This window comes from Eutrema salsugineum, unplaced genomic scaffold (assembly GCF_000478725.1).
Source record: "Eutrema salsugineum unplaced genomic scaffold, Eutsalg1_0 scaffold_11, whole genome shotgun sequence".
Taxonomy (NCBI): Eukaryota; Viridiplantae; Streptophyta; class Magnoliopsida; order Brassicales; family Brassicaceae; genus Eutrema; species Eutrema salsugineum.
This window is the reverse complement of record NW_006256901.1, coordinates 9,576,484-9,591,447: the sequence shown is the minus strand read 5'-3', so window position 1 is coordinate 9,591,447 and position 14,964 is coordinate 9,576,484.

Genomic DNA, 14,964 nt, shown 5'->3' with positions numbered 1-14,964 from the left:
CAAGAAGGGCATTGAAAACGGGGCCGCAGATCATCTCTCAAGGCTGAGGATTGAAGAAAAGGTCCCCATCGACGATGCTTTACCTGAGGAACATCTCATGCTGGTACGGTCTTACTTAGAGGTGGAAGAGGCCAACACGATCAAGGAAAGAAGCCTCCCATGGTTCGCGGATTTTGTGAACTACCTGTCTTGCGGTTTAGAGCCACCGGATCTTGATGCCTATCAGAGGAAAAAGTTCTTTAGAGATGTGATGAGATATCATTGGGATGAGCCGTATCTTTACGTGCTTAACAAGGACCATCTCTATAGGCGATGCTTGGCCGAAGAAGAGATCCATCCGGTGCTACAAGAATGCCACGGTTCAGCGTACGGTGGTCACTTAGGTGCATTCAAGACGGTTTCCAAGGTTTTGCAAAGCGGCTTCTCGTGGCCGACTATGTTCAAGGACGCTCAAGATGTGGTATCGAGATGCGAGGCTTGTCAAAGGCACGGTAACATATCCAAGAGGAATGAGATGCCCCAAAACCCAATCTTTGAGGTCGAGGTCTTCGACTGTTGGGGCATTGACTTCATGGGTCCCTTTGTGAGTTCATACGGAAACCAGTACATCCTTGTCGCGGTGGACTATGTGAGTAAGTGGGTCGAGGCTGTTGCATCCCCAACCAACGATTCAAAAGTGGTGGTAAAGCTTTTCAAAAGTATCATTTTCCCACGGTTTGGAGTTCCAAGAGTAGTAATCAGTGATGGGGGAAGCCACTTTATCAATAAGACTCTTGAGAGTCTTTTAAGGAAGCATGGGGTAAGGCACAAGGTGGCCACACCTTATCATCCGCAGACTAGTGGTCAAGTGGAGGTCTCTAACCGACAGATAAAGGCTATTTTAGAAAGAACCGTGAGCTCATCTAGGAAGGATTGGAGCAAGAAACTTGATGATGCTTTGTGGGCTTACAGAACCGCGTACAAGACCCCCATTGGAACCTCACCGTTTAACTTGCTCTATGGGAAAAGCTGTCATCTACCGGTTGAGTTGGAATACAAAGCATTGTGGGCAGTGAAACTTCTGAACTTTGACATCAAGACTGCACAAGAGAAGAGGGTTTTACAGCTTCATGAGCTTGAGGAAATCAGGTTAGATGCTTTTGAGAGCTCTAAGATCTACAAGGAAAGGACCAAGGCGCTTCATGACAAGAAGATACACAAGAGAGAGTTCAAAGAAGGAGACCAAGTTCTGCTGTTTAACTCGAAACTCAAGCTATTCCCTGGGAAGTTGAGATCCAGATGGTCTGGTCCATTCAAAATTCTTGAAGTAAAGCCTTATGGAGCGGTTGTTCTAAAAGGAAAAGATGGACAAGGCTTTGTGGTAAACGGTCAGAGGGTAAAGCACTACCTGGCATCAGAAACAAGAGAGGGAGCTACCTCAGTTCCTCTTCTTGAACCAGAATCAGCCTGAAAAGGTATGAAAAGTCAAACTTAGTGACGTTAAACAAAGTGCTCTTGGGAGACACCCCAAGCTTATCCTTGTACATATTTCGCTTTTCATCTTCTTTTTCTTTTTACTTGAAGCTTTTTGAAGGGTGTGTTAAGTGTTTCAGGAGTTAGATGGTGAATCTTGATGATGAGAGTAAGAAAGAGCTTGAAAATGACACGGCCTGATGAATTAAGTCCTAGAGTGTACGTAGCCTCGGTATCGACCCTTGGTATATACGTACTGCGGTCACCTTTTACCGAGTAAAGCCTGAGAACCTCGGCTAGACTCCTTGACTTGATTTCATCATAGCCGTGTCCGAGAAGTGTCATAATGAAATGACTAAGTGTGGGGGAAGGCCACGGTGTAAACACCTCGGTATAACTATACCGAGGGGCAAAGTTCACTTAAAACAGTCTAAAACCTCGATCCGAGACCGCGACCAGTCTACACCAGGGCCGGACCGTTTAAACCCCCTGCACCAAGTGATTCTTTGTTAAAACAAGTGACCTCGGCATGATACCCTCGTGGTGGAGCATACCGAGGTGCCCAGTTTCAAGAATGATCAAAAACATAAACACTTGGGACACTTGAGTCAAAGAAGAAGGTTTGCGCGGACTAAGGAAAAGATTTGAAGACCGCGGGGAAATTCTTGTTAACTTGAGCTTAGCCCACTCGGCTTGGTGCCCTCGGGGTAGAACTAGTCGAGGCCGCTCAAGAGAACACGAGAAAAACCACTCTAGTCCGTACGGCTCACGTCATTCCCAAGTCGCGCCATTTGGAAGCTTTGCGCGGTAATTTGAATTTAAACGACCGGTCAAAGCTGTTTTGGCGCGGGTCAACGGTCGCAGCTGGAGGAGAAGGGGGGACCAGTCCCACTACAGTCCAAACTCCAGCTGGAAAGCGCGACACCGCCCATACCAGCCTCCATCCCGAGCCAAAACCGAGAGTTCGCCTTCTTCTCTCTTTTCTCTGCATTTCACGAGCACATCTCTCTCATTTCTCATCCATTTCTTGTGATTCCAAGCGTTCTAGACTCGTTAAGGTGTTGTATATTCATCATAAGCATTCCACTAAGCTTGAATCTTGGATTCCCAAAGGTATTTGCATCTTAAAGAACTCATCTTTTTCCTTCATTCTTTGCGAGCTTTATTGTTTGTGAAATGTGGAATCGATTCTTTTAGAACATGTCGGCCTTTGGGAACAATTTTAAAAATTCCATCACGATAGATAACATAAGAAAAACCGGTCTTTGCTCTGAAAATCACTTGTTCTTGAATTTTTAAAATTCTTGAGAAAATGCGCTTGGAATCGGTCTTAATGATGCTTTGAGATGTTGAGCTGAACTGTTTAGATATCGTGTCTTTCTTTGCTTGTTCTGGCTTGTTCTCACTTCCTTTGATGTTTGGAAAAAGCTATAACCCTGGTCTTGTTAGAGAAAAAGCTCTGTTCTTGCTATCTTAAGAGACATGTGCTTGTTGATGTACATGATTCTAACGGTCTTTTTGAGGATCTGCCTTGCAGATGACCGGCGACCGAGCTGTTCCCACTCATGAGACGAACAAAAACGAGGTCCAGAGGAGGAGTACAAAAGGGAAAGTCGTGGCCGTGGCACGCAATGATGGAACAAGCAAGAAACCCTCCGTGAGATCCGATGGTGAGCCAGCCGCCAAGCGAGCAAGGAACGCCGAGCTCACTCTGGTTCCAACCCTTGAACCAAAAAGGAATGGGGAGCAGGCAGCCACTGAGAACGATGGGGACGAGCTGAGAGCCATAGTCCCTCATGAACCCGATTGTGGCAAGAAGGCCAAGAAGGAACCAAAGCCCGAGCCCGAGGAGGAACATTTCCCGACTACTGAGGAGTACTTGGACCACTTTAACTCTATAAGAGTAGCTCAAGGTCGGTTCCCTGATATGGAGCTGTTGAGGAAGCTTGAGATACTCGATGATGTTACACTCATCTTTCAAAACATGGGCTTGGCCGAGTTCTTCATGATGAGCGATGTTGCTTACGAGGGGATCACACAACAGTTTCTTGCCACTTTGGAGGTTGTCATCTACCCCAAGAGAGATCCCAAGCGTCTACATGGCAAAGGGTTCGGACACATTGAGTTTGACATAGAAGGCGTGCACTACAAGGTCAGTTTCAAGGAGCTTGATGAGATATTTGGATTTGAAAGGAATGGAAGCTCGCTTGACAAATTTGTGTACCCTCGTGATGAGTTGGCCGCGTTGTGGGAAACGATATCTTTTGGGCCTTACTTGGGAGGCAAGAGCAAGACAAGCTGCATCAGGAACCCTGCGATCAGATACACCAACCGGGTCCTGGCCTCTACGTTCTTCTCTACATACAACCCTGGTGTCATTCACACGGCAGAGCTTGAACTGTTGGGACTTGGACTTAAGCCGCTCATCACTCAAATGAAGAACAAAAAGGAGTTCCAAGGGCCAATGCATGTACCGTCTTTAGGAGCGTTCTTTGCGATCCAAATGCTCACCTATAGACACAATGTGTGGTGTGACCGGAAGAAAAAGGGAGCAAGGAGGCTTCAGAACGGTTGGATTGTCACTAAAATCTTGAGAGCTCAAGGGTTCATACTCCCTGATTCACCATCGAGGCCGAGTCTCATTAATGAGCAATACCTAAGTAAAAGTGGTTTCTTTGGAGGCAAGTCAGGGGATAGATGGGTTTACAACTTCACACTGATGCACAGGGACGGTACACAAGTTCTACTGCCTAACCGAGGCCTCACCATGCTTGATAAGCAGTGTAACGTCTCCTTCTATGTCCTCAAGGATCAGTTGTACAACCCATCTCTCGGCCCACCAATGCGCAAGTGCACCAAAGCCATACCTAACAAGCCTCAGAACGAGAACGGCCCGGCCGGAGGTGAGAATGAAGAAGAACGGCACGCTGAGAGAAGGATGGGAGCAAGCCGATATCATTTTGATCCATACGTGTGGGGTGAGCCTGAATACCACACCAAGAAGCTGTATTTGCGAGTGAACACTCTCCAAAAGTGGTGTAAGTGGCAAGACAAGACCATTCATGCCTTGGTGGACTGTGTAAGGCACCTGAAGAAGAAGGTCAAGCAGCTCACACGGCCATCTTCTCCGGACAAGAACTCGGGGACCTCAACCACACCAATTACACAAGAGGAGGTTGGGGAAAGCTCAAACGCAAGGAACCCGGAGTTTCCACCAGGCAAAGAGGATTGGATCGACCCTGCCTTGGCATTCTTACCTGAACCCTCGGATAGCAGCCCACCACGTCAGTCCACACCTTCCTGCTCAACATCAAATCCCTCGTACTACTTGGGATCAGACCTCTCCGACTAAGGTATCGACTTCAAACTCTTGTACATATGCATCCTGTGTATATCATCCTGCATTCGTTTAGTTTGTCTTCTTACTTCTCTCACACGCTTTTATAACACACGGGACTGTGTTATTCAAGTGTGGGGGAGGAGCTTTGTGTTTTCTGATCTTGTTTTCTTTGTTCTTATTTGACTTTTGCATTCTTGAGTCTCATTTAGCTTTGTACATTCTAGTTGCATCTCGCATTCTAAGATCGAGTCTAGTTGCATCATTTAGGATTGCATCAGTGCAAGGAGCAATGATAGATTTTTTCCTAGAGAGTAAATCACTTGAGAACTTGAACTAAATATGCTTGTGAAACTCATTCTGTGCTTGTAAAGCTTGAAACGATTTGAATCTGAGAAGCAAGTCTAAATTACACTCAACTCTAGTTAAGTGATAACCCTGAACTTGAATTGTAAATATCTTTTGATGCATTGCTTGAATTGGCTTGTGGATACCGATATACATACTTGAGCTAGAATCATTGTTTTCACCACCCTCTTTTCCTTTGCTCAAGTAGCTGAATCCGCATCATGGATCAGTTCCCTCACCTTGAACCCAACTTTCTTTTCGAGCCAATGTTTGTGTGTGAATTGTAAGGCCACCTTGGACTGAACTTAGCAGAAAGTGTTAGGTTTAGAGCGACAAGGGCATGTCTCATTGAGTGCTACGTTCCAACATCAAGGAACTGAGAGTATTGGCGAGAAATAAGTGTGGGGGAAAAGATCTATTGGTGAGTGGAAAAAGGTGAGCTGAGAGAAAAAGAGAGAGTGGGAATAGCTAGGGGAATGAAAGAAAAAGAATCGAGTCTTGAATTTGAAAAGAAGAGCTCTGTTGTTCTAAAAAGAAAAGTATAGTCTCTGAAATGAAAAGAAGCCAAAAAGGCTCAAGTGTTCTAAAAAAGAAAAGAAAAGAGGCTAATCGCTGTAAAAGAAAAGAGCTGTTTGAATAAGTAAACACCAAAGGCTTGAAAATCAAAACAAAAGTGAGTCCCCTAGTGAAAAAGAAAGCGATTGAGAGAGTGAGGATCTTGAGAGGGTGAGCAAGTGAGAAAAGCTTTGAGTGGAGTGTGGGGTGTGATGAGTCTTGCCCTTGTATGCATCGGTTGCTTTTTACCTTTAGCATTCTGCCAAAGTTTGGTCGTTCGTTGAGTGATCCCATTGTTGCATTGCACCCGCTTGAATATTGATGAGATCATTTTTATCTCATGACCTTACCCTAGCCAAGCCAGCCTATTTGAACATTGCATCATTTGATTCACCGGTTACGAGCTTAATGAATGTGAAAGAGTTGAATGTGATAATGACTTGTGGAGATTCTGTGCTTTAGTTGTAAAATATCTGAGTATGGCTTTGCATTGCATATTTGAGCATGAATCCAAGTTCTCTTTGTGATCACTTCTCTCTAAAAAGGAAATATGAGCTCCATCTGCATTACAACCTCTTTCTCTCATTTGTTCTCTTCGCTTGAGGACAAGCAAAGGACAAGTGTGGGGGAGTTGATATGTCTATATTTTACATCATTTAGAGAGCATTTTAGAGTCCTCATTATGTGTTTTCCCATGTAAATTGTGTCTTTAGGCATGAAAATAGGATTTAGGGCTTGCATTAGGTCCCAAAGAGTTTTGCATGTTTTGAAGTCTTTATCAGGTGCTTTGGGAGTCGTTTGGAGCTTAAGAAGAGGAGCAGAGGAGAAAACGGTGAAGAAAAGGGTCAAAAATGGTGAAAACCGCTTGGAGAAATTTCTCGGCCAAATCGCGTACCGGACGGACGGAAACCTCGGCCAAAATCCTTACCGATCGCTCAGCACCGGCCAAATTCCTTACCGATCGACCAAAGTCAGCTTGGGTCGAAGATCGGGTGCAAATAGCATGGGTTGAGTTTTTGGCCGAGGCGAAGGAATTTTTACGACCAAAAAGCTTACCGCGGTACACAGCCCTCGGCCATTTTCCTTACCGCGGGAAGCTTTTCTCGACAAAAATTTGTCCTTGTCCGCGCGTTTCAAAGATCAGCAATCCGGGGAACCTTCCGGTCCGAACCAGTTGGCGGGGTCTTCAGCAAAGTCGGAGATAATCAGGCAAAGATCCCAGAACAGTTGGAATCATCCAATTCGGACCAATGGGGAGAAAGATACAGCCTCCGGAAGATGCACCAACATTACGCGCACCCGAGAACCGAACGGCGGAGTACGAAGGCTACGGCGGACGGAGCCTTTCCGGACCAAATCAGCTTGCCCGGTCTTTATCAAAGTTTGAGATCTGTGAAAGACCTTTTCAGAATAGCTGGGATCGCTCAATTCGGAGCAGTGGTTTGAGAGATAAAGTCTCCGGAGTTCACATCGGTCTAAAAAGCTTATTTTCTGGTGATTCCAATGCGGTTCAAAGATGTGAAATCCAGGAAGCCCTCCGCTTCCCAAGCTCCGACGGTTTCTTCACCAAAGTTCGAGCTTATTGAGTCATCTTGACTATGGAACTGGTCTCAGAGCATTTGGAGTCGTGGGTTGAAAGTTACTGTTTCCGGAGGGTGACATGGTCGATACGAACCCAAATATGTTGCGATACGCGCTAAGTGTTTTCTCAGGGCTCGGCATCTTAACCTCGACATCGGCCAAGTCAAGGCTCGTATTTTGGAAGTATTCTGAACTAGGCCTCGTGCTGACGCCTCGGCACGTTGGAATCAAGGCATGCACACGTAAAAAATGAAGCTGGAAACGACTAAGTGTTGAACGTGCACCTCGGTGTAGCGACCTCGGCGTGCATGCCGGACCCTGTTCGCTCAAACCCCTCGACTACCAAGCACCTCGGCATTTCATGCCGAGGTCCATTGTCACAAACCCAGAATCAAGAACAAAGCTGCCCAAGAATACACACGTGAAGATGGATCAAAGACTAGGGTTCATGCATGTTCTTGACGTGTTCTTCACGAGATCTTCATTTGGATCTAGACTCACGTGCACTCCTCGACATGAAGACCTCGGCTTCACTCTCCGACACACCGTGGCACTCACCCATCAACCCAAGATCGCGGTTCAGTACCCGGTTTGTTCCGGGCTGACCCGCGACACTTTACCTTTGCTATATATACATTTTGAGACTAAAAACCTAATCATCTTATCTCTTATCTGTTTTTTTTGCTTTAAGAACTTGCCTCTTTGGTGAAACTTGATCATTCTAATCCGATACCTTGTTTTTGCATGAGAAATCTTGTTCTTTCTTTATTTCTTTTATCATCTAACATTAAACTCCTCATCATGACCAGCTACACGTCTTGCAAAGGACTTAGTGAGCTCGTTATGATTAGTGAGTAGTCGTTTAAGCGGCTTTAGATGAGTAGATTAGGGTGCTTTCAAGGTAGATTAGTGGGTTTAGGTGTCTAGTCCTGCAAGTTTCATTCTTTAACCGACGAGATCTCTAGGCTGGATCCAAGCACATCACTTGAGGTTCAGATCCGAGACATATCTCGCATCAAAAGTGTTTGTAGAAATGTCTGAACCACTCGGTTAAGGGTTTAAGAGTTTTTCATCGCGAGAGTGATAGTTTGTTCTCTTAAATGACATTTTTGAACTGATTCTTATTGCTGATTGATTCGATGCTTCTCAAAAGACATTTTTGGTATGAAGGAGGATCAATTTAGATGCTTAATACTTTCATGAGAAGATTAACATGCCTTGAGTTCAAAGTTAAATGAAACCGCTTGATGTTTTGATTCATTAACCCACTAGTTGAACTTGGAAGCACCCGAGTCAAGTATCTCGTCTAAAGTCTCTTGCTTTATTACATATTATCATCATCTGAATCGCTTAGTTATCATTTGCATCTTTGCTTTGTTTGATTCTCATCATTTATCTTACTTACATGCTTAATCGTTATTATTTAGCTTAGAAAAACCTTCACCTTTTTATCTTGACTTAAATAAACAAACAACATAGACTAGTGTCTCGTTGACAAGTCTGGATTGACACCACTTAGTACTACTTTGACAAGGGGATTGATAGCCCTGAGACTTAAAAAGTATTATCTATCAATAAGCATCTCACTGAGCTTAAATCTTGGATTCCCAAAGGTATTTGCATCTTAAAGAACTCATCTTTTTCCTTTATTCTTTGCGAGCTTTAATGTTTGTAAAATGTGGAATCGATTCTTTTAGAACATATCGGCCTTTGGGAACAATTTTTAAAATTCCATCAGGATAGACAACACATGAAAAATAGGTCTTTGCACTGAAAATCATTTGTTCTTGAGTTTTTAAAATTCTTGAGAAAAAACGCTTGGAATTGGCTTAAATAGTGAACTGAGTTATTAAGCTGAACTGTCTAGATATCTTGTCTCTCACCGGTTATTCTAGCTTGTTGTTAATCTCTTTGATGTTTGAAGAAGCTATAAAACCGGTCTTGTTAGAGAAAAAGCTCTGTTCTTGCTATCTTGCAATACATGTGCTTAGCGGTGCACTTGATTCTAACGGTTTCCTTGAGAATCTACCTTGCAGATGACCGGCGAACGAATCGTTCCTGCTCATGAGACGTACAAAAGCGAGGTCCAGAGGAGGGGTACGAAAGGAAAAGCCGTTGCCTTGGCACGTAATGGCGGAACAAGCAAGAAACCCTCGGCAAGACCTGATGGCGAGCCAGCCGCTAAACGAGCAAGGAACGCCGAGGCCACTCCGTTGCCGGCCCTTGAATCAAGAAGGAATGGGAAGCAGGCAGCTACTGGAAACGATGAAGATGAGCTGAGAGCCCTGGTTCCTCATGACACCGATTGTGGCAAGAGGCCAAAGAAGGAACCAAAGGCCGAACCCGAGGAAGAGCATTTCCCGACTACTGAGGAGTATTTAGACCATTTTAACTCTATAAGGGTGGCTCAAGGTCGGTTTCCTGATATGGAGTTGTTGAGAAAGCTTGATATACTCAATGATGTTACCCTCATCTTTCAAAATATGGGCTTGGCCGAGTTCTTTGAGATGAGCGATGTTGCTTATGAGGGGATCACACAACAGTTTCTTGCCACTTTGGAGGTTGTCATCTACCCCAAGAGAGATCCCAAGCGCTTACATGGCAAAGGGTTCGGTCACATTGAGTTTGACATGGAAAACGTGCACTATAAGGTCAGTTTCAAGGAGCTTGATGAAATATTTGGTTTTGAAAGGAACGGAAGCTCGTTTGACAAGTTCGTGTACCCAAAAGAAGAGTTGGCTGCCCTGTGGGAAACAATTGCCTTCGGACCTTATTTAGGAGGCAAGAGGAAGACAAGTTGCATCAGAAACCCCGCGATCAGATATACAAACCGAGTCCTAGCCTCTACGTTTTTCTCGACCTATAACCCTGGTGTTATTCATACGGCCGAGCTTGAACTGTTAGGACTCGGACTGAAGCCGCTCATCACTCAAATGAAGAACAAGAAGGAGTTCCAAGGGCCAATGCATGTGCCCTCTTTAGGCGCGTTCTTTGCGATTCAAATGCTCACTTACCGGCACAATGTATGGTGCGACCGAAAGAAGAAAGGAGCAAGGAGGCTTCAGAACGGTTGGATTGTCACTAAGATTTTGAGAGCTCAAGGGTTCATATTCCCTGATTCACCATCAAAGCCGAATCTCATTGATGAGCAATACCTAAGTAAAAGTGGTTTCTTCGGAGGCAAGTCAGGGGAAAAATGGGTTTACAACTTCACGCCTGATGCACAGAGACGGGAAGCAGGTTCTATTGCCTAACCGAGGCCTCACCATGCTTGATAAGCAGTGTAACGTCTCCTTCTATGTCCTCAAAGATCAGTTGTACAACCCATCTCTCGACCCACCAATGCGCAAGTGCACCAAAGCCGCGTCTAGCAAACCTCAGAACGAGAATGGCCCGGCCGGATGTGAGAACGAAGAACAGAGACACGCTGAGAGAAGGATCGGAGCAGGCCGATATCACTTTGATCCATACGTGTGGGGTGAGCCTGAATACCACACCAAGACGCTGTATTCGAGAGTAAATACCCTCCAAAAGTGGTGTAAGTGGCAAGACAAGACCATTCACGCGTTGGTGGACTGTGTAAGGCACTTGAAAAAGAAGGTAAAGCAACTCACTAGGCCATCCTCACCGGATAAGAACTCGGCTACCTCAACCGCACCGGTTACACAAGAAGAGGTTGGAGAAAGCTCAAATGCGAGGAACCCGGAGTTTCCACCAGGCAAAGAGGACTGGATCGATCCTGCCACAGCTTTCTTACCTGAACCCTCGGAGAGCAGCCCACCACGTCAGTCCACACCCTCCTGCTCAACATCAAATCCCTCGCACTACTTGGGATCAGACCTCTCCGATTGAGGTATCGACTTCAAACCACTTGTAAATATGCATCTTGTATATACCATATTGCATTAGTCTAGTTTATCTTTTTACTTCTCTCACACGCTTCTATAACACAAGGGACTGTGTTATTTAAGTGTGGGGGAGGAGCTCCGTGTTTTCTGATCTTGTTTTCTTTGTTCTTATTTGACTTTTGCATTCTTGAGTCTCATCTAGCTTAGTACATATGTTAAACCTGAAAAATTTCACAAAGAAAAAAAAAAACAAAAAAACACATCATTCTAGTTGCATTTTGCATTCTAAGATCGAGTCTAGTTGCATCATGTAGGACTGCATCAGTGCAAGGAGCAATGATAGATTTTTTCCTAGAGAGTAAATCACTTGAGAACTTGAACTAAATATGCTTGTGAAACTCATTCTGTGCTTGTAAAGCTTGAAACGATTTGAATCTGAGAAGCAAGTTTGAATTACACTCAACTCTAACTAAGTGATAACCCTGAACTTGAATTGTAAATATCTTTTGATGCATTGCTTGAATAGGCTTGTGGATACCGACATACATACTTGAGCTAGAATCGTTGCTTTTACCACTCTTTTTCCTTAGCTCAAGTAGCTGAGTCCGCATCATGGATCAGTTCCCTCGCCTTGAACCCATCCTTCTTTCGAGCCAATGTTTGTGTGTGAATTGAAAGGCCACCTTGGACCGAACTTAGCAGAAAGTTTTAGGTTTAGAGCGACAAGGGCACGTCTCATTGAGTGCTATGTTCCAACATCAAGGAACTGAGAGTATTGGCGAGGAATAAGTGTGGGGGAAAAGACTTGTTGGTGAGTGGAAAAAGGTGAGTTGAGTGGACATGAGGAAGTGGAAATAGCTAGGGGAATGAAAGAAAAAGAATTGAGTCTTGGAGTTTTGAATTTGAAGAAGCAAGCTCTGATGTTTTTAAAAGAAAAATTTAGTCTCTGAAATGAAAAGAAGCCAAAAGGCTCAAGTGTTCTAAAAAGAAAAAAAAAAAGAGGCTAGAACCTGTGAAAGATAAGAGCCGTGTGAACAAGTGCACTCCAAGACCCGAGAATGAAAACAAAAAGTGAGTCCCCTAGTGAAGAGATAACGATTGTGAAGAGTGAGGATCTTGAGAGGGTGAGCAAGTGAGAAAGCTTTGAGTGGAGTGTGGGGTGTGATGAGTCTTGCCCTTGTATGCATAGGTTGCTTTTTACCTTTAGCATTCTGCCAAAGTTTGGTCGTTCATAGAGAGATCCATTGCTGCATTACACCCGCTTGAATATTGATGAGATCATTTTTTATCTCATGACCTTACCCTAGCCAAGCCAGCCTGTTTGAACATTGCATCATTTGATTCACCGGTTACGAACTTAATGAATGTGAAAGAGTTGAGTTTGATGAGAACTTGTGGAGATTCCGTGCTTTAGTTGGAAAATATCTGAGTATAGCTTTGCATTGCATATTTGAGCATGAATCTGAGTTCTCATTGTGATTATTTCTCTCTAAAAAGGAAATATGAGCTCCGTTTGCACTACAACCTCTCTCTCTCATTTGTTCTTTTCGCTTGAGGACAAGCAAAGGACAAGTGTGGGGGAGTTGATATGTCTATATTTTGCATCATTTAGATTGCATTTTAGAGTTCTCATCATGTGTTTTCCCATGTAAATTGAGTCTTTAGGCATCAAAATAGGATTTAGGGCTTGCATTAGGTCCCAAAGAGTTTTGCATGTTTTGAAGTCTTTATCAAGTGCTTTGGAAGCCATTTGGAGCTTAAGAAGAGGAGCAGAAAAGAAAACGGTGAAGAAAAGGGTCAAAAATGGTGAAAACCGCTTGGAGGAATTTCTCGGCCAAAACTCGTACCGGCTGGACAGAAACCTTGGTCAAAAAGCTTACCGAACGCTCATTATCGGCCAAAACCCTTACCGATCGACCAAAATCGGCCAAGGTCGAGTATCGGGTGCAAATTACCTCGGGTTAAGTTTTTGGCCGAAGCGAGAGGAATTTTACGGCTAAAAAGCTTACAGCGGTACATAGCCCTCGGTCATTTTCCTAACCGCGGGAAGCTTTTCTCGGCTAAAACCTGTCCTTGCCCGCGCGTTTCAAAGATCAGCAATCCGGGGAACCTTCCAGTCCGAATCAGCTGTCGGGGTCTTCATCAAAGTTGGATATAATCAAGCAAAGATCCCAGAACAGTTGGAATCATCCAATTCGGACCAGTGAGGAGAAAGATATGGCTTCCGGAGGATGCACCAGTATTGCGCGTACCCGAGAACCGAACAGTGGACTTCAAAGATCATGAGGGACGGAGCCCTTCCGGTCCGAACTAGCCTGCCCGGTCTTCATGAAAGTTTGAGATCTGTGAAAGACCTTCTCAGAACGCTTGGGATCACTCAATTCGGAGCGGTGGTTTCAAAGATAATGTTTCCGGAGTTCACATGGGTCTAAAAGCTTATTTTCCGGTGATTCCCATACGGTGCAAAGATGTGAAATCCAGGAAGCCTTCCACTTCCCAAGCTCCGATGGTTTCTTCACCAAAGTTCGAGCTTATTGAGTCATCTTGACTATGGAACTGGTCTCAAAGCAATTGGAGTCGTGTGTCGAAAGTTACTGTTTCTGGAAGGCAAGTTGGTCGATACGAGCCTAAATGAGTTGCGATACGCGCTAAGTATTTTCTCAGGCCTCGGCATCATTACCTCGACATTGCCCAAGTCAAGGCTCATATCTTGGGAGTATTTTGGACTAGACCTCGTGCTGACACCTCGGCATGATGAGATCAAGGCATGCACACGTAAGAAATGAAGCTGGAAACGACTAAGTGTTGAACGTGCACCTCGGTGTAATGGCCTCGGCGTGCATGCCGGACTTCGTTCTCCCGAACCCCTCGACTACCAAGCCCCGCGACTTTTAATGGCGAGGTCCCTTGTCACAACCCCAGAATCAAGAACAAGACTGCTCAAGAACACACATGTGAAGACGGATCGAAGACTAGAGTTCATGCATGTTCTTGACGTGTTCTTCACGAGATCTCCATTTCGATCTTTGCTAACGTGCACTCCTCTACATCAAGGTCTCGGCTTCACTCTCCGACACACCGTGGCACTCACCCATCAACCCAAGAACGCGGCTCAGTACCCGGTTTGTTCCGGGCTGACCCGCGACACTTTCCCTTTGCTATAAATACATTTTAGGACCAAATACCTAATCATCTTATCTCTTATCATCTTTCAGCTTTAAGAACTTGCCTCTTTTGTGAAACTCGATTAATCTAATCCGATATCTCGTTTTTGCATCAGAATCTTGTTCTTTCTTTATTTTCTTTATATCCAGCATCAAACTCCTTATCATGACTAGCAACACGTCTTGCAAAGGCTTTAGTGAGCTCGTTATGATCAGTGAGTAGTCGTTTAAGCGGCTTTAGATAGGTAGATTAGGGTTGATGTAAGAACAAGAGTGACTTGTTCTTGTTTGGGTGGAAAGGTGGTGAATCTCTAGCTGGCCGTACGGCTCTCTCTAGATGACTCGATAGAAAGGGGAATGATTAAACGATGAGACCGGGTAACAATGGATCGAGAGACGCCACACAGATGATGGAAGAGTCTGTGATAAGTCTTGTTCTTCAGCTTCAAAGGAATCGCACCCAAGAAGAGGAAGAGAACTAGCTGCGGCTAGGGTTTTGCTTTCAAAGAAAACTCGGTTATTTTATTGATAGGTTAAAAGTTTACATGCTGAGAAGGAACCTTATATAATGGTTCGACTGCGGGGTGGCTTCTCTTGGCCGAAAAATACAGAAAAGGAAACTACAAAGCTCATCGTTTAACTAAAGCAACAAAATGGAAAAATTCTAAAAACTAAGAAA